The following is a 21,753-nucleotide window of genomic DNA, read 5'->3' as shown; positions in this document are numbered from 1 at the left end:
CCCTTTCAAAAAATACCATGAAAAAGAGTAAGAGTCCATGGTCTCTAATTAATTTTCTCAAAAGAAAGAAAAGATAAAATAAAATAAAAAAAGTACATAATAAATACACTGTACTCTGTGTAGCTTAGCTGTGGATATTCTTCCAAACTGAGCCAATTTCCTGACAACTGTAGTGCAAGCACAAGAATCTTTAACTGATTATAGGATCCCGATGGCGGACAGGTTGTTGGATAGCATGTTACTGGATAGAAGCAGATGAAACAAGTGAACCAGGAAATTCTATCCACACCAGATACTAAGTACTCGATCTGTCTCTGGTTCTATATTCTCCAGTCCTCCTTGCTGAGCTTGAGAAGTCGGTGCACCATGTGTTATGATCCCAACGTCATGTATCTACAAAAGGTCAAGGTTCATCCTAGACATGTATCTTAGCATGTGTCCTCCTACCATCTACTTGAAGATAGATGCCACCTATAATAGCCCTTAGCACTCGCATAACCAGCAGGTTATACCTACTGAGTGTGTCAGGTAAAAATCAAGGTACATTCTGGCCACTCTTCTGTGTATTCAGGTTCTTGATTATCCTATGAGGTCAGTGAACTACTTGGTGTAATTATTAGCTAGCTCTGGGATTTATAGGTGCAAGAGACTGTGCTTACACTGCGCTCTATAACTCTCTTAGTACACCACCACTGTTAGTCAACTGTTGTATTCTTGCAGGCAACAAGTGAGCTATCAGGTTGTACTTATGGTAGTAACTGCTGCCATGTACCACAATGTAGGACAGCATATTTCAGTATGCATGTTCACAAGTGTTAATATAACTCTTCAGTTGCATTCACTTCTAGTTTTCAGAACAACTGTAAAAACAGTTTGTTTTCTTGCACTAAGTCATTTATTGCAAGTTATTGTACCATTTCCATGTTTTATGTTAGGTTTTCCATACAGGGTGGCCAGCATAGCCTGGAATCTAGAGCAACTTATGTACTGTAAAAGTACATTTGCACATTGTATGATCAGAAATATGACTACTAGAGATATGAGAGATATGATGTTTTCAGAAGTAGAAAGGGAAGCCTAGCCCTATGTTTATGTGTTCCTGCTGTAACCCTTCAAAACATCAAATTCTCATAACACTGAATCTCAAAACACTGAAACCATAACATCGAAAACCCAAAACACTGAAAACTCACAAGACTGAAAACTCAGAACACTGACCCCTAGATTCAGAAAACCTAAAAATCCATGCAGGAACAGTGTAGCAGCTCCTGCATGGAGTTTGGCTACCGAGCGATTCAGCAAACAGCTGATCCAATATGCACGAGCCTGTCTGCACTGTTCCTGCATGGAAGACGGTGCGGCATGCTAATCACCTCATTTGCTGGTGAAAAACATGCAAATGAGGTAAATTAGTGATTCAGGAAGCTGTCAGGTCTCTGTGCAGGAACAGTATCAGTGGAGTAATGTGTTCAGTTACTAACTGAACACATTTCTACAAAAAAGAAAATAGAGGCATGACAGCACAAATAAAAGCATGCATTCACATCTGTAGGCATGTCAATGGCCAAATATATGGCCATTGGCACAAATAAATGTTTCATTTTAATAAAAAATATATATATTTTTTGGGGGGGCCGATCTCGGCTGTTTAACCAAAGCACAGTGGGGCGCAAACACGATAGTGCTGAAAAAAATGTAAAAAACAAAGTTTAAAGAAAATCTGTATTTTGCCACTATAGCCTATAGCATGCAGAATCAAAACAATACCAGTGCACAGTGGTTGTCAAGGGGAAAGGCTCCATGTCAGTGCAGTACCTATGGGCTAAGGCAGTGGGGTATGCAAATGAGGGCAAATTTACTGAATCACAAAATAGTCCAAAACCTGCACCTAACCATGTAGGTGCTAGAACATGATTGTGTTGGCAGGAGGAGCAACTAACATGAAAAGGGAGTGTGTTATATGCTTGCTGTAAGCACAGTGGAGCTCTGTTGGCTGGGTTTGCGCTTAGCTAAGCATAGCTAAGCAAGGGGGTGTGTCTGAGGCTATAATGTCTTACACAGTGAAATAAAGAGCGTGTAGCACTCAGGGAGGGACATTTTTACTAAATGTGTTTAACTTAGTTAAATAGGTTTGCACGGCATGAACTGGGACTTAAAATAAAAAAAACACAGGAAATGGCAGCACTGTGTATATGTAAATAAAGGGGTATGTGTGTCTCAGGCTGTATAACACTGTTTACCTTGTCTAAATGGGTTTGCGGAACCATGCACTGGAATTCAAACCACAAAAATAAAAAAAATACAGGAAATGTCAAGTGAAACAAGAAAAATGGAAATAGCAGAATAGAGGCACTCAAATACAAGTAATAGAGCTGGAAGGTGTAATGTATCATACTCAGCCAATCACACAGGAAGCATCTGCAGCACACCACTATAAACAATGTAAACACCTTTCAGTTTGTTTTTTCCCACAAACTCTACACCACCAGTGTACATAGGCAGGGAAATTGTACCTGATAAAACTAACAAAATGTTAAGGGCTGCTGTCACCCTCATACATCAGTATGTGCAAGAGGCTGAGGGTGGTGAAGAGGACAATGCTGACAAATGCCCCAGACTTATGAGGAGGAGGAGAAGAGGGCCAAGGGTAACCTAGCAGGGGCAACATGATCTGGAAATAGTAAAGTGCTACAGGGTGGACAAGGACATACTGCAGCAAATTGTGGAGCTGTGCCGGCCTCACCTTACATCCAGAACAAACAAAGAGGAACCTATCCCAGTGGATACCAAGGTATATGTAACTCTAAGAATACTAGCTACAGGTTCTTTCTAAAGACAAACTGGGGATATCATGGGGGTCTCACAGGCATCTGCATCCAGGATACTCCACCAGTTCCGGGATGCCATGTGATCAAATGGTGAGGAGCACATTAAATTCCCCACCACCCATGAGGAGAGGACCCACGATATGCATCTCTTCCACTGTGTAGCAGTCTACACAGAGGTACTGGGTGCCAGAGACTGCACGCACATACACATAAAAGCACCACCTGGTGACCAGGGAAGGGTCTAGATAAACTGCATGGGGTTCCACTCCATCGACTGCCAGGTTGTGTGCGATGTCCCGAGCATTACCTTGAATGTGTGTGCTGGCCAACCTGTAAGCTATCACGACTTCCACATCTGGCATTCCCCACAGCTGTATCAGTGGTTTGCCAAGGGGGAAATCCCATATGGCCATTAAGTGGGGGATGTTGCCTATGCACTGGAGCCATGGATGATGACACCCATCAGAAATGCACACACAGCCACACAAGAATGCCACAGTGATACACACTCACAAACCAGGATCATTATAGAGCATGTGGTTGGGGTGATCAAGTTACGGTTCCACTTCCTTGACATATCTTGTGGAGCCTTGCAGTACTCTCCAGCCACATGTGCACACATGGTCATAGTATGTGCCATGCTACACAATATGATCCTGTGGAAACAGTTACAGCAGGAACAAAATGAGGAAGGGCCACACAGCCTCCCACCATTGCCAAGGCCTCCACAGGCACAGAGAGACTTGATGGAGGATCATCCTGAGCCTGCACCTTTAGGCAGACAGAGGCATACCCAGTATGCCCTGGCCTTGGCAAAGAGGAAATGCAGTGCACATACACTGACACTGTAGGACCCCAGGGACTGATCTCTCTATCCCTGTCTGACTCACACACACAGTAAAATGGATGTCAAACATCACACCACCTATACCTGACCATGTATAGGCAGTGTACTGTGTGCACCCAACATAGTCAGCCTTCAAGCATGACCATCACAACAGCGGCAAGCACAAGGTAAGCCAGTCTCTGTAACAAATTAAACTAATGGAGTGGAATTTTCTGATAGCACATCTATGGTATTGATCAAACATGTAATGAAATGGGGTGACTAACTGGGATAGCAGCAGACAGCTGATACCTCTGTGGGACAGCAGGATGTGTATCCCCAGTAATGCCACACCCACACCATGCAGTAACACCTTAGTCAACAAATACCACTGCAGTATATGTGGTGAGCCAAATAACTGGGGGGGGGGTCATAGGACACATGCATGGATGTCAGAGTGGGGGTCCCATAACCACCACCAGCCCCACACAGCAGATCAGCTTTAGAAAACCATCCAGAAATGCCTGGCAAAGGCTCCCATATGATGACATCCATGAAATCCCCACCCACAGACTTTTACACAGTGATATCACAGCAGGTCTGGCAGTGGGAGTATGTCTCTGTAAGGTAAGAAATCTGAAACTACAAATGTCTATGCCAGAACAATCTGACCTGTGGTTAATACTGTTATGCCTGTAGTCTGAAAGATAGGGCACACCACTATGCTACATGGGACCAAAATGTTAAGCAAATATCAGCGCAGTCTGTGCAGGTGTGTATCATGTACAGTCATGTCAGCACCCCATAGTCCCATAGAAATGCATTAACATGTTCCTAGACTTAAGCAGCATCTAGCTGTCACCCAGAGTGATGGTGCAATAGTAACAGAAAGCAATTGTCAGTAACACCCACAGTCTACTTACTGGTGCCATTCCAGGGGGTGTCGCCTGCCAGCAGCCTGGAAACATTTGATCATCAGAATGCACTGCATGCTACAGATGGCCTGCATCTGTTACACATGGCCTACAAGACTCTGGCAAATGCCTATGCCTCACCCAGAGTGCCCTTTAAGGAGTATCATGGAGTCCATAACACCAACATAACAAAATGAAGAGAAAGACCATGGTGACAACTGCTAGGAACAAGCCTACCAGCCTCAGGGAGCCAGTAATTGGGACAAAGCCATGAATAATAGTGTGATGAAGGTCCAAAGGGAAGGACACCTGTGAAATACTGCTGTAATAATGTTATAAAGTTGATAGAATGATTTGTAGTAGTAGTATGGAATGTCTGATGGGTACAAAGTTTGAAACTGCAATGTCAACTGTCAGTAATATCTGACTTCAACACTGAGTGACTTGCAAAACACTTCTGCTGGAAAAAAAATCACACTTGGTTGGGTAATCAAAAAGATATATGAGTCATGGATGTGGACATTCTGCGATACTCTGTACAGTCGACAGGCAGTGCTAGGAGTTTAAACATGAGAATGCACTCCCTGCAGGTAGGCCTAACCTTGGAAGATGGTGACATGTCTGCACCCACAGAACCCTGGGCCACAGCCATGAGGAGTAACACACCCCTCCCTGATCACTTATCCAATGCAGCATCCTGACCCCAACATGTGGCCATCCAAGTAAAATGAGGTGGGCTATATATCTATATATATATATATATATATATATATATATATATATATATATATATATATATATATATGTGTGTCACCCTGATCCTGTCTGACTTATATTATCCAACTGTGGACTGGAAATCAGACTAGGCCAGAGCATAAATGTACAGAGATTCCACCATTGTAATATATCACCAAGGTGCTGGACCATTTCCACAGCACTAACAGTCAATTGCTTGCAGGCACATCCGTCAACAGGCTGAATTGTGCAAGAATGCATAGCATTTGGCCCACAAACCTTGTGTGTGCATAATCCATCCTGTATTCCTCTGGTAAATCACTGTGATGATCTGAGGAGGTATGACACCAGGTACTGAAACAATACGTGACAGTGTCAAATGGCATATATGACAGATGTCTGCTAAAACAAGCCCTGTGACCCTAGCAACCAGCACATTACTGAAAGAAATTGTCATAATCATTGTATGGCCCATTGTCCCCACAATTGGATAGGCTATCTCCAGATATCCTGCACCAACAGGTTGAGAGGTATGGCTGTAGCACAAAACAAACCAGACTGGAGTACAGCAATACCTGGAATGAAGTCCTACATGTACTACAGAAGGACACACTGGGCATGCTCATACACTTAGACAAATGTCAGTAGGATCTATGAATGAGCAGGCCTTCTCCACCCAATGCACTTTTCATTGCCCCACCTTAGCAGTCCTGAAGATGTCTTTTATCATAGAAGTCACTTTTGTTAAGCCTAGCTGCAGAAGCTCTGTGGTGTGTGCAATAACTGCATAACATGATAGTACAAATAACTAGTTAGCTAGGAGTTCATATCTTAGTCCTGGCCAATTTAAAAGTGTGTGTGTGTGTGTGTGTGTGTGTGTGTGTGTGTGTGTGTGTGTGTGTGTGTGTGTGTGTGTGTGTGTGTGTGTGTATGTGTGTGTGTGTGTGTTCACAACTAAAAGCTATTGGGTCCATTCCAACCCAGTACACTTCCCCTTTCCCTACTTTAGCAGTCCTGCTGATATCGGTCATCTTAGTAGTGCCTTCCATCCGATCTCAGCCCCATAAGCTCTGTGGAGCATGTGATAACTGCAAAACAAGATAATACAAATAATTAGTTAGATAGGAGTTCTAATTTCAGTCCTGGCCAATTTAAAAGTGTGTGTGTGTGTGTGTGTGTGTGTGTGTGTGTGTGTGTGTGTGTGTGTGTGTGTGTGTGTGCGTGTGTGTGCGTGTGTGTGCGTGTGTGTGTGTGTGTGTGTGTGTGTGTGTGTGTGTTCACAACTAAAAGCTATTGGGTCCATTCCAACCCAGTACACTTTCCCATTCCCTACTTTAGCAGTCCTGCTGATATCGGTCATCTTAGAAGTGCCTTCCATCCGACCTCAGCTCCATAAGCTCTGTGGAGCATGCGATAACTGCATAACAAGATAATACAAATAACTAGTTAGATAGGAGTTCTATTCTCAGTTCTGGCAAATGTAAAAGTGTGTGTGTGTGTGTGTGTGTGTGTGTGTGTGTGTGTGTGTGTGTGTGTGTGTGTGTGTGTGTGTGTGTGTGTATGTGTGTGTGTGTGTCTGTGTGTACTTTAGCAGTCCTGCAGATATCAGTTATCTTAGAAGTGCCATCCATCAGGTCTCTGCCCCATAAGTTCAGTGGCACATGTGATAACTGTGTAACATAATAGTACAAATAACTATTTAGGTAGGAGTTCTAATTTCAGTCCTGACAAATGGAGAAGTGTGTGTATATGTGTGTGTGTGTGTGTGTGTGTGTGTGTGTGTGTGTGTGTGTGTGTGTGTGTGTGTGTGTGTGTGTGAGAGAGAGAGAGACAGTTGTATATGGAAGACTGAGGGAGTTGTGATTTTATTTGTTTATAGGTGAAACAGTTTTATGCCATTCCCACCCACAACACATCATAGTGCCTAACCTTATCAGTCCAGACAATGTCAGTCCCTTATCAGCAACCTTGGCCAGCTGTCAGCCCTGTAAGCTCAGTATTGCATGTGATAAATGCTTAACACTATAGTGCAAATGACTAGTTTGGCAGGGGTTCTACTCTTGTATCCGGCAAATGTGTGTGTGGGTAGGTGTGTTTGTAAGGAGAAGTATTCTGATATGTTTCCCACCCACTGCCCTACTTTATCAGTCCTGTTGATGTCATTCACCATATTAGCTCAACTCAGCAGTAAGCTCTGTAGAGCATGCAGTAACTGCGTAACACTATGGTACAAATCACTAGTTAGTTTGGAGTTTCCACTCACATATGGCAAATGTGTGTATGTGTCTGTTTGTAGGACAAAGTATTCTGATACGTTTAACACCAGCTGCACTACTTTATCAGACTTACTGATGTCATTCCCCTTATAGGTTCACAAGTGTGTAGTAGGCAATGGCCCAGGAGCCTTAACAAGTCTAGCACATCGAAAGGGCCATGTCATTGCGCCATCCAATATTACATCCCAGTGCCTGTATTAAGTATAGCCACTGTAGTGATCTTTGGGTTGAACTGTCTATTACCCATCCACTCATCAAGATTTATCTGGAACAGGGTCAGCTAGGTGATGTGCATAATATGCATGGGAGGTGTATTCCAGGGCATGTGCAAGGTCTTGGTGAGGGACCTGTCCCACCAGCATGTTGTGGTGATTGTGGTACTGAGGTAGAGGTCTCTACAGTGTGGTGAGGATGGGTTTATATGTAGCATTTCTAAACCAGCTGGGTCAGATAAGTCAAGCACAGATTCCTGCTAATTAGTTGATATGACACAGAGAATAGTTTGGGTCTTTTGAGTCTGTCTGTGTAGGATGTGTGTTTAATGCCTAGAAACCCCTTTGTGAGGTGCTTCTGTGGCTTCTCCAGCTGTAGCAAGTGTCTAGTGAGGTACATGGCATATGGGACATAATACTTGGGAAGTGGTCTAATGAGGGAATAGTAGACAGAGATCATCACCTCTGTCTTCCTGGATGAAAAACCCTGGGTAATGTAATGTGCTATATGAAGGACTTCCTGACCACAGTGGCAATGTGGTGCTTGAAGGAGAAGTTGATGTCAACCTGAGTCACCAGATCTCTTATAATGTCTACAGTGTTTATTGGGCTCCCATTGATGTGGAATTTACTGAGAACTGAGTGTTTTACCAAAGGGGATGATGCATTTTGTGGTGTTAAGCTTCTGGCCATGGATTCCACTCCACTCATAGGTCTCACTGAGGTCTTTCTGTAGGATGTCTGCATCACTTGTGGAGTTCATGCTAGCTCCCAGTTTCTAGTCCTCTCTGAACTTGGTCAGCCTGAGTGCCTTTGTGTTGGGCTGGACTCCTGAGAATTAGATGCTGGACAGGACACTATCCAGTACTGATCCCTGTGGGACTCCATCGTGACTACTTACCAGTCTGACTTGGAGTTTGCCACTGTCACACTGTGTGTTCTGTGAACCAGTTTGCAAACCACCCACTAATATAGGGGTTGATGCCTAGTTTGTTTTGCCTACCAATAATCCCTGACTGAAGAATGGTATCAGAACCCTTGGCCAGATTGAGGTCGGCTGTTTGCAGTGCCTTACTGTCATACACAGTCCTGATGACTCACGGAAAGATGTCAACCAGGTTGAGCAGGCATGATTTGCCATTCACAAAGCCAAACTGTGTGGAGTATATGGAGTTAGGCGATCACCCATATCTTGGTCAATCGGGTCCCTGATGATGCAACCATACCTGTGCATAGTAGACTTGTCAGGCTAATGGCCCAATAATCCCCAAAGTCTGTAGATGCTACCCCTTCATGGAGAGGGATGACTGTATCGGTGTGACATTTAGAAGGACAAGCCTGAAGTGAGGCTGTGACTGACCAGGGCACACAGATGTGGTGCCAGGCCTCTCTGTATGTCATGTAGAACACATCCATGGATATGTTGGGGTCCCATGGAAGCTGTATATTTGCCTGTGGACAATGCAGGTCTAACCTGGCCTGCAGTAATGCTGGCTGCCTGGCATGCATCTGCCATTGTGATCATCCCCTTAGGGGGAGAGTTAAAGCTGGCAATGAATGTATTGGCAAGACTGTGGCAAATATATGTTGTCTCACGACAGGAATCAGCATAGTGCAGTATCTGACAGCACTTGTGGTTATTTCTGTGGAGGTTGTTGATGTAACTATCAAAGGCTTTTCTTTTTGTCGTCAGTGTCTGCTGCAAATCTGCCTTCATAGGTGCCTGTAGGTGATTCCATGAGGGATCCCAAGTTGTGTTTGAGACTAGTAAGGGGGTTCACCAGTCTTGGGACACCACTATTTTCTGCAACAGTGTCCTCCTTCTGTTGTACACATTAATAATGGCAGGGAACTATCACAATGGCTTCTAGTGTTTGAAGGACAGTGTCTGTGTTTTGTTGGCTATGGCTAGTACCATGCATATATGCACATTTGTGCAGTGCATGTGTGTATGATGCAACAGTCATGCAGCTATTTCCCATTGGCATGGATGCAGTGAAGTCATCCACCCCTGTTTTTATGACTGCAATGTCAGCATTGGAGAGGTTTTGTAAGGTGGTTCCCTTTGTTGAAGGTGTGGGTGAGATGTTGAGCTCCATGTTGATTACATCATGTTTGGATCTGACCAGGTAAGGACTGACAACTGTGGTCGAGCAACAGTCCCATATGTAAGTAATCAACACAGGTCAAGGTTGTTGCACCCTCTACTTGGGGTCAGTATGAGCCAGTCCAGGGCATTGGTGCTGATGGATTCAATAAAGCATTGGGCCAGTGCACTGATGCTTGACTACTTTTCCCAGGTGATGTAGGGGTAGTTGAAGTCTCCTACTACGTCATTGTTGAGTTGGACCTTCATAGATGCCAGGGTGCTGAGGAATGTGCATTGACAGTCTAGAGACATAGCTGGGGACCGATAGCCAGCTATGGTGTGGATTACACTATTCCCCTAAGTCAGTTTTACCAGAAGTACCTCTGATGCATTATGCTGGGATACTAGTCTGGAGGCATGCATATCCATTATGGATATGGAGACAATGCCACCTGTGGAGGTGTGGTCCATGTTATGGCACTGACAGCTGTGGAATGCATCATAGCCTGTTAGTGCATGGCTGCTGTTTGCTGCTTTGGACCATATCTCCATTACAGCAGAAATGTCAATGACCTCTACTCTGAGGAGTGCTTTGAGTGACTGCATCTTAATAGCTAGATGTCTACTGTTGAGCAGCATGACCCTCAGACTGCATACATGTCTAGCTGCTATGGTGGTATTTTGATTTGGAACACTGCCTAATAAGGCACTATAGGGGTGGCAAGACACTTACCTTGTACCTGGAAACCCAGGGCTGACAGATTTAGGACATCTCTGGCAAGGCATTGAGGTCTATCAATCATGTTATCCCAAGCAGAGAGATACTGGATACCCTGAGAATGACACACAACACGTAAGCAAAAGTTGTACTCAATTATCTCTTGATAGTACTGCAGCATTATTCTGGTTGAAGGCAGTATACTGCTCAGGGGTACTGTCACACCAGCTTGGACCACATAATCTGAGTGTTCAACCAAGTCTCTTGTCATGTAGCCCTGTGAGGTGTGTCTCAGGTCATTCACACCAAAATGGATATTGACAGAGTGATACTTGTAGCTGTTATAGAGTGGCCTGACTGGGTGTGTCATGTTGGATACTGGCACATGATAGATAGTTGGCTGTTTCCTCCTCCACAATCAACATAGTGAGTTGGACATCAGTGTGCCACAGTACTGAGTCACCCATGATCACTGTATTGTGCAAGGTGGTCAGCCTTAGGAGCTTATGTTGAGGGGCACACTGTGTAGGTGACATATGTGTCCTTTGACATGTGCTATGTTGTGGTGTCTGAGTGGGTGTCTGTCTTGCTGGTCTGTGCTGTTTGTATAAATGTCCATTGAGTGCCTCTGTGAAGGTAGGTGTGTGGTTTTCCAGTGTATGTCAAGGCTGTCATAGTGGGTGCTGTGGCAAGCTATGTGGTCCACATGGTGTGGTGCAGGTGTTGATCTCATCCTCTTGACCAACTAGTCCAGTCTTTGCTGGAGAGTGCATAGTTCCACATTTGGTGATATAGGAGCATCTCTGACTGGTCTGAGTGTTTGGAGTTTAGAGGAGAGGGTTGTCTGTGTACATGAGGCAGTTGCAACAGTGCCTCAGAATGGACAAGTGCATCAGGTTAATGGATGAAAGCACAGAAAACTGCACTACAATCATGCCAGGAGGGGTGGCCATAAGTAGTAAGTACTGGGCCTAATTCCATCATGAACGAGTACTGCTGATGGCTCCCAGGAGTGATACACTTATTGATAAAATAATCTGTTGAAGGGCAAATCTATAATGCTATTTGAAGTGCAAGATAGAAAGAACTGGCAAGATGTACGGGAGAAACTGAATGCAGTCTTCCTGCCACCTGTAATACTTTACCTCAGCTGTGCAGTTATCAGCATCTTTGGTCAGATGTAAGACCAGTAAGCTCTGCAGCATGTGCACTAACTGCATAACACTATAGTACAAATAACTGGATAGGCAATACTGGCAAGTCTGTGTTTGAGAATGATGTACTGTGTGGATTATACCATTTTGACTTGTGTACCACCCTTTACACTTCCCCTCACTCCAATTTAGTAGTCCTGTTGATGTTGTTCACCTTAGAAGTACATTTGGACTAGGTAAAATTGTTTTTTTGGCACTGCATAACAGTATAGTAGACATAACTAGATAGGCAGGAGTTCTCATCCTAATACAGGCAACTGTGAGAGTGTGTGTACGTGACTCACATACTGTGTGGCTTATATGATTTTGATTTGAGTACCACCCATTACACTTCCCCACCCTACTTTACTACTGCTGTTGTTGTCATTCACCTTAGAAGTACCTTTGGACAAGCTAAAATTGTGTAAGCTGTGTGGCGCATCTGCTAACTGCGTAATACCAAAATACAAATAATTAAATAGGTGGGAGTTCAAATCTCAATATTGGCAAGTGTTTGTGAGAGAATCGTGTAGGTTACACTATTTTGAGTTCTGTACCATCATACTCATCCTAATTTAGTAGTTCTATTGATGTCATTCATTTTACAAGTACATTTGCATGAGGTGAAATTGTGTAAGCTCCTTGGTGTGTCTGGTAACTGTATAACTCTATAGTAGACATAAATAGATAGGTAGTAATTCTAATCTCAATACTGGTGTGTGTGTGTGTGTGTGTGTGTGTGTGTGTGTGTGTGTGTGTGTGTGTGTGTGTGTGGCTGATACCATTTTAATGTATGTACCATACATGGCAGGTAACCACCTCTTGAAGCCATTACTTTATATAGTGTGGTAATGGCATCTGCCTCACATGCAGCATGTGAAACCATTGTACAGGCCATACCAGTCCTCTGTACAGATGTGTCTGGAACATCCAGATGTTTGAAGCCTATTAGTGCTCTGTCTGCCTTAACAATGCCCATGTATGTGATATAGTTGCCAAATAGGCCACAGTGAGTGTACTGACACATATGCTAGCATTTGGTATCATACCCAACTGAAACAGCATACTGATACAATGTCTGCTACCCTCACACTTGTCCAGGATTGTAGGTGCAATAATTGAGTCCAGATGCTTGGTTTTACAAGTGAACTGCTCACGTCATAAATCACATTAAAAGTTGGGAAAGGTGTGGACTGACATAATTTGGTCTCAATCAGCATATATCAGAAACAAATGGCATCTTAACAGGTGTGTGTATACATGTTATATCCACTGTATAGCAGTAATGTTTCACACATGCCCCTACCTTAATCAGTTTGTCCAATACATTTTGCTGGTATCTGTCCAGATGTCTTGCACTGATAGGTTGTGAGGTATGCTACAAGAATGTTACATTCTCTTCAGATAGGCTACTGTGGTGACGACTGTGATGCAATACAATTAACCCCACCACAAGTGAACATGCACATAAAGCAATATGGCTATTAGTCATAGTTGTATGCATGGTAACTTGCATGCCCTCCACATGCCTGTGGTATTGTCAAAGCACAAATGAACAATTCCATACTCACCAGCTTCAGGCTGTTGTCCCATATGCAGACCAGAGTGACCTATGTAGTTTTGGGAGAGAGGTATTGTCAGCAGACTCTCATGTGGCCTTGGAAAAGGATGGATGCAGCATGTCTGCACATTTACAGTACAACACCTGATACCACACAATTTGCTGTCCTTCACCATAGCTTTGCACTTCTGTGCATTAGAAATCCCCATCCACAACTGCAATCGTACCTGGTGCATGCATATAGATACTGTACAGATACAAGTATGTCTCATACAGTAGTCTACTAATCCCCGCTGGGACCTTACCTACACATTCCTTGTCCATTGTGAGGTGCCATCCACCTCCAGGAAATGGGGTTTTGTACCATGGTGTTGTACTGTGATGGGCGGTCCAGATTTGGCAAGGATCTCCTCATTTGGTGTCAGTGGGGGCTGCATGGGTGGTTTCCCACCTGTGGTTGTTGGGTCCTGGTCACAGCAGCAGTCTTTTGCCAGGCATGGTGTATGAGTTTGGTGGCATGATGCCACACCTGCTCATATGTATGTGTGTGCAGACCCACCTAATTTATCCTGTGAACAGGGTCATCCCACAGAGTGGTCCTCTCCCACAGATGTTGCTGGCTTTGGCTCAACAGTACTGTGTGGTTCTATATTATGGCTTCCATTATCAGGCTGCATTCCGCTGGTGAAAAGGTCTCCCGACGGTGATGTGACATTGCACCTGGTAGACACTAACATGGAAACACATCTCAGGACCCCATACATTTGGCAACAGTATGTCCAGTACCTGCACATGTAACTTGAATACCAGCAGCCAACACTCACAACCATACCAGTAGCCAACACTCACAACCACACCATACCCCTGTATTGTATCAGCCCAGTGTCAGCCTGTATTGCACTCCTGGTCCTGATAAGTCATATTGCCTGCAGTGAGGGCAAGTTGTTTGCATAATCCGTCGTTCTTCCTTCAGGTCTGTGTAAATGGATGACATTAACCATCTTCCATGCAGATGGTGTGTGGATGGTGCTGCGGCTTGGTGTGACTACAGTGTGTAATGCAGCTGGGAGCACATGCCTGAGTTCATGTAGGAGTCAGACAGGGATGATATGACAGCCTATGGATACTTACATTTGTTGCCTTTCAGTAGGCAATATGTACCTGCTCACTTGTGATGAGGGGAGGAGTGTGGGTGCAGTGCATATCCACCTATAGTGATGCTGAGCCAGGGGGATGTTTGCCCTAACTCTAGCTGCATCAGGTTGCCTGTAGCTATGTTGTGTATGTATGTGATCTGATTGGCCACGATTACAGGTTGGGTTTCTATGTTGCCTCCGAGATTGCAGACATATGGGAAGATGGCCTTGTGATTGTCCTTGGTGGATGTCTCCAATTTATAATCTTAATTACCCTACAGTAATTCAACTGTGACCTTATATACTTGTTCAAACAATGGCTGACTTGATGCCAGGTTGGTTTCTGCCCCTACTTTGCCATGTACAGCCACTATAAGGCCCACGTCTATGGTTTGTATAATGCTGCTGTCTAACAAAGATGATTACTGTACATTAGTGGAGGCAGGTATGACAAGTAAGATATTACTGAGTCCATAAAGCCATGTATGTGTTCAATCTGTTGTTTGTAGTGGCCATGGCCACAAAGTCATAACACAGTTGAACACCTCTCCAGTTTAGTAATGATAATCATGATTACTGTACTAGCCATAGCTGTGTCAGGGCAATGCAACAAACAGTAGCTGTAGAAATGTCAGTCTTTTAGGTGCACAGTAACTAAGATTACACATGTGTACAACATGTACAGCTGTTTTAACTGACATTTTTCATCCCATGTCTGTTTTCATGAGGTGGACACATATACCTACTCATACTGACGTGCATAGCTAGTACCTCACACACATGTCTGTTCTATGTCTGTATGGCACACTAAATTCACACTCCTGCTGTGCAGTCATCCATCTCAACCTGTTACAGCAGGACATCTTTAGGATGCTATGCACACATGGGTGCAATGGGGCAAAAGCAGTGACAGTGTCTCAATATTGCTGTATCATACTTGAGGCTTGTGTCATTCAGTAGCACAGTAGTCTTTGTACTGACAGGCATCCCCTAGAGGATGTCCAACAGTCATATAACAGAAAGAGAGGGGTAAGGCTAGGAGGGTGGTATTGTGGGTAAAAATTGTTAATGTTGGCAGTATGAGTGGTATAGGAACCAGGCTAGCTGATATGACAGCCATGGGATGGTTGACATACTGTGTGTGTGCAAGAGACCACATGGAAGGAGATTATGGCTGGGTGTATGGTAGACAGGTCACAATTGTGCTGTCAAGGTGTGGACTGGAGGTGGAAGGGAGTAGGGCTTCTATTGAAGGAACCGTATGCCAAGATTGTTTTTTGAGGATGACATAAGTGTCTGATAGAGTGATGTTTCTGAAGCTGTAAGCTGATGATGTAATGATGACCGTTGGTAGTGCATGTGCTATGCAAGTTGGTTTTGTGATGGATGAGAAAGAGAAATGTGACATCAAGTTGGATGACATGGTGATAACTGCACCCAAGGATGACAGACTGGTCATTGCAGCAGATGTCAACGAGTATGTTGGTGAAGGGAACAGAGGGGATGCAGAATTGATGGGTATGTAAGGTGTTAAAAGGAGTGGAGATGGTGAGATGTTACTGGATTTTGCAAAAAGGATGGTGAATACGCACTATAACATGAGAGAGGAGCATAGGGTGACATACAAGAGTGGAGTAAGATGCACACAGGTGGAATAGATCCAATGTAGGAGTGCCAGTTTGAAGGAGATTGGAGACTGTAAAGTAGTGACAGGAGAAAGTGTATTTAGGCAGCAGGGAATGTTGGTATGTGAGATAATGTTGGTGATCGAGATGAGGAGGAGTGTGGGGGCAGCACCAAGGATCAAGTGGTTTGAATTGGAAAGTGGGCTTGTGAGATGGAGTTCAGGTAAGAGCTGAGGCAGGCACTGGGTGGCAGTGATAATCTAACAAATATCTGATTAAGTACAGCACAGCTGGTAAGGGAGACAGCTAGAAGTGTGCTTGGGGTGACATGTGGATGGAGGAAGCAGTACAAGGACACCTGTTGGTGGACTGGGGAAGTACTACACAGTATACAGAGACAGAGGTTGGGGAAGAAGGAGTGGGATTGACAAACAGATGATGAAAGTAGACAGGAGTATGAGGAGATGATATGCATGGCAAAGAGAGAGGTGGCAAAGACTGAGGATGGGCATATGAAGAGTACTATGACAGATTGGACACTAAGGAGGGATGAAATGAATTGTACCAATTGGCTGGACAGATGCACTGAGCTGGGAAAGATGTACAGCAGATAAGGGTGATAAAGGATGATGAGGTATATGTACTCACAAGCGAGGAAAGTGTGTTGAGCACATGGACAGTGTACTTTGACAGGCTGATTAATGAAGAGAATGAGACAGAAAAGGTCAGATTATGTGGGTATGGTGAATCAGGAAGTGCAATGGCTTAACAAGGAGGATGTAAGTATAGCTATGAAGAAGATGAATACTGGCAAGCCTGTTGGTCCACATTGCACACCTGTGGAAGCATGTTTTTTTTAGGGGAAATGGCAGTGGTGTGTTAGTCTGACTGTTTACTGATATCTTGGGGAGAGTGAGGTTGCATGGGGAGAGAAAGGGCTTGGATATGGGCTTAAGAATGAGGTAGATGTGCAGAGCTGTGATAACTACTGAGGGATAACATTGACCAGTCACAGCATGAAGTCATGGGTAAGAGTAGTGGAATCTAGGTTACGCAGGGAGGTGAGGAGTACTGGTCAGCAGTATGGTGTCATGTGTGGAAAGGGCACTACCAATGAGATGTTTGCTCTGAGACTGTTACTGGTGGAATACAGAGAAGGACAGGAGTTGTTCTGTGTCTCTCTGGACGTACAGAAAGCATATGACAGTGTGCCTAAGCAGGAGTTGTGGTATTGTATGATGAAGTCATGAGTGGAAGAGATATATGTAAGAGTGGTACAGGATATGTACAAGGGTGGTGTGATAGCACTGAGGTCTGCAGCGATAGATGTGTTTAAGGTGGAGGTGGGACAACATCAGGGTTCAGCTGTGAGCTCATTCTGATTTGCAATGGTGATGGACAGGTTGACAGACAAGCTCATACGGGAGTCTCTGTTGACTATGTTGTTTGCAGATGACATTGTGATCTGTATTGAGAGTAGGGGACAGCTTTTGGAGACCCTGGAAAGGTGGATATATGCTCTAGGGAGGAGAAGAATGAAGGTCAGCAGTGCTAGGACAGAATATCTGTGTGTGAATGAGAGGGAGGTTAGCGGAATGTTGAGGATGCATGGAGTACAGTTGGCTAAGGTGGATGTGTTCAAATGATTGGGATCAACATTCCAAAGTAATGAGGATGAAGGACAGGCATAGAAGAGAGTAGAGGCAGGAGGAAGAGGTTGAAGAAGAGTGTCAGGAGTGATTTGTGACAGACGAGTACCAGTAAATGTGATGTGTAAGGTCAACAAGAGGGTATTGAGACCACCTATGTTATATGGGTTGGAGACAATGGCATTGAAAAAATGCAGGAGTCAGAGCTGCACATGGCAGAGTTACAGATGTTATGATTTGCACTGGGTGTGACACGGGTGCACAGATTTAGCAATGTGTATATGACAGGCTCAGGCCATGTTGGATGGATATGAGACAGTGTTGGAGAGGCAGCATTACATCAGTCTGCACATGTGCTGAGGAGGGGTGCTGAGTATATTGTGAAAAGGATAGTAAGGATGTAGCTGCCGGGTAAGAGGAAGAGAGGAAGGTCTCAGATAAGGTTTCTGGATGTGGTGAGAGAGGACATGCAGGTGGTTGGTGTGAGAGAGCAAGATTCAGAGGACAGGCAGAAATGGTAACAGATGATCCACTGTGGAACTCCTGAATGGAAAAAGCCAGTGGACAATTAAGGGGGATGTTGTAATGTCAGTCTTCGCAGGTTTGGCAAGGATTTGACTGACATGACATAACTCTATATGCAAATGACTACAAATATGACCCACACATATGGTCAGTGTGCAGAACACTGGACAGTTGAATGGTATGAGCTCAGTATGGAACATGCATTTCAACACACACATCTGCAGCAGTACTTTACTCTGCACATGTTCTGTATAATTGCCTTATATTTACAAGACAAAATGTGTATCATAGTTATATGCACAGGTAACATATGGATATGTACAATATCCCAGTAGCTTGCCTAGTCACTACAGACAGAGTCACATGCTATGGCCATCAATGCTGTTCAGCAGTACATCAGTACAGCAAGCCTTGTTGAGGCATATGCTTTCAAACCCCTATTTTCCATTATTACAGACCACCTACTGCATTACTTGTTTCGCATACCTTTTTATTCTGGATGTGTCACAGATGCATTCTTTCTTATTCTTTTTTTTCACACTACTTCAGCTTGCACTGATGGACTGTCTATGACACAGATGGTTTGAATAAATGGCAGCTTGTCCTTTGTAGGTAATGCTCATGACCATGTTATGGTCTGAGCACGAATTGGTGTTTCTCGGTTGCTGATTGCATGCAGAGCAGCTGTGTAGTAATTCCAACAGCCAATGTCATAGCAACACACACCTACAACTGAGTACTCCATGTAGGCATTGGCCCTTTTCCTGACCTGTGAGGAAGAGATCCTGGAGGTGTGTGAGATAATACCTGTTTGAACAAGACCTGTGGAGACAAGCCAACTAAATGGTGGAGAAGATTCAAGACCTAGGGGCAGAATATGAGTATTGATGTTATATGTTTTGCATACTGCCTGTTTAACATGGTTTGTCTGAGCATGCTACTTCTGCGTGCGTTTCAGTCTGACAAAGTTCTGTGTCAGCATAGCTCTCAACTGTAGGACTATCCACATAATGGCCAGAGGGTTGCCTCTTATGTTTGTTCCATTCCCCAGACAGGTGTTGTTCTTGGCAAATCAGTTACATACTCTGGTGATTGCAATCAGTACATGCCAATATCCATTTGTGTTTCAGACTTTATATCCCTCAGAAAAGTTATGTTACAATAAATCCTGTAACACCAGCAATTTTCTCAGTTTATAACAACAATATTTCAAGTATGGCCATGTTTTGGGCCTCAGTCCCAAATTATGTCAGGCTTGGTACAGATGCCATACAGAAGGAGGTTGATAGGTAGGGTCTACCATTATTATGTTCTGTCATTCATGCTGAGGGTAAAAGGTGGACAACATGTGGGACTCTGTACATTCAAGAGGTTGATGTATAGAGAATGCTCTTAGATGCCCTTGTAACATATTTTATGTGAGGGAGAGTAAGAAGTGTTTCAAAATTAAACTGTTAGAACATGTGACAGATATTACTGATGAGGAAGAAGTCAGTTCTATATCTGCACATTTCAATAATTCCCACCATGGGGGTAATAGTCCTGAAAGCAGAATTGTTATGTACAGAATTGGTTTAAATTCTTAAATGTTATACTTTACCTCCTAAGGGTTGAATGTGTAGTGTAATTAGAGGCTGTGTATATACATGTAATTAAGTGTATTGGGTTACAAGGTATTGCTTTGGAAAAAGTCTGTTTGTCAGTTTGGTCAAACAGTCATAAAAGAACAATTGTTATGTACAGAATCAATGTATGTTTTTAAATGCAACACTTTATCGCCTAGGGGTTGACTGAGGAGTGTAATAGAAGGCTAAGTATTTAAATGTACTTACATGTTAATTGCTTCATCTAATTAAGGCAAGTATTTCTTGTAATGTGTTACTCCTTGAAGGCTTTGGCAAAGATATCAAAGTGAAATGAACTTGTGTGAATTACTGGCTGTTTGTATTTTTGTTTACTATCTTCACTCATTGTAGTTGTGTTGCTAAGAGGTCACTGTATATGTCTGGCCATGTGTATGGCCTATTATGGTTTTGTAGCAGCATACTGATCACTTATTTGGATGGGGGGGGGACAGATGTGAGTGTCATGGGTCCTTTCGCATCCAACAGTGCATGTTGCCCAAGTTATGGGTGGTCTATCAGCAGCATATATTTGTATGGGCATTTAGACACATATATGCAAATATATCTATCTATATATATATATATATATATATATATATATATATATATATATATATATATATATCTATATATATATATCTATATATATATATATAGATATATATATATATATATATATATATATATATATATATATATATATATATATATATATATATAATATGTATATAATAAATATATTTATATATAAATACATATAAATAAATATATATAAATAAATCTACACATCAGTATTTCTTGGTAATATATATGTATATTGTTATACACATATATCTATCTTCACACATATCGATCTCCCTACATATGTAAATATTTTTTTTCATGTATATATTTGTAGATAATCATTCCTGATTGCATAGTGTGTTTTTCCAATTGTAAATTGACTGTACTGCATGGTATTTTGTAGTAAACATCCTAACATCTTACAGTTAAGATAGCCTAGTAGTAAACTGCTGTGACTATTGTGTATAGCATCCCATGTTCAAGACCGAGCATGACTGATTATTTTGTTGTTGGCCAGAAGAAGAGTTGCAGGATATAGCATGATTAAGGCACTTTTAATCAGTTGGAAGCAGGTTTGCGTGGGTTTGCTCATTGCTAAGCAGCTGTAAAACACAGTTAAATTGATAGGCACTTAAACTGTGTAGGCTTCGTTTACCATTGCCTATCAGTGCGCAAATATGGTTAGCAGACCTTGCTACTGGTTATCATTCACATGTAAGCAATATGTACACCTGCTAAGCATAGCTCAGACCTGATGTTAGATATTAGATCTAAGTGTTATGACTTATTTTTTATCTGACTGTGCATGCTGCTCCTGTGTCTGCTGGTCTGTTGGCTGTATGCCTTTGTAGTGGCAGATTTAGACGTGTCCTGTACTACGGTCAGAATTCAGACTACACTGAGAATTGGACCACTATATGTAGGAGTAGTGTGCGACTTGTAAACTATTATGTATTTCTTCACACAGTCCGTATACTCTACTGTTCACCTGACCTACCGATATGTGACTGTGACTGTGGTGGAATTAGTTGTGGGTATGCAATTTCACACTGACATTGAGCTTAAGGCCATGGCTCTGACACCAGTCATTGGTCTCAGTGAGGCCTTTCTGTAGGATGTCAACATCACTTGGATAGTTAATAGCTCCCAACTTACAATCAACTGCAAACATTGTTAACAAAAGTCCCTTCATGTTAGCATGGACTTTAGAGAAGTTGATACCAAACAGGAAAGGACCCAGGACTGAACCCTGTGGAACTCCACACATGACTGGTCAG

The sequence above is a fragment of the Protopterus annectens genome, chromosome 8.part0 (assembly GCF_019279795.1).
Source record: "Protopterus annectens isolate FY-2018-M chromosome 8.part0, PAN1.0, whole genome shotgun sequence".
Classification (NCBI taxonomy): Eukaryota; Metazoa; Chordata; order Ceratodontiformes; family Protopteridae; genus Protopterus; species Protopterus annectens.
Note: the sequence above shows the minus strand (reverse complement) of the source record.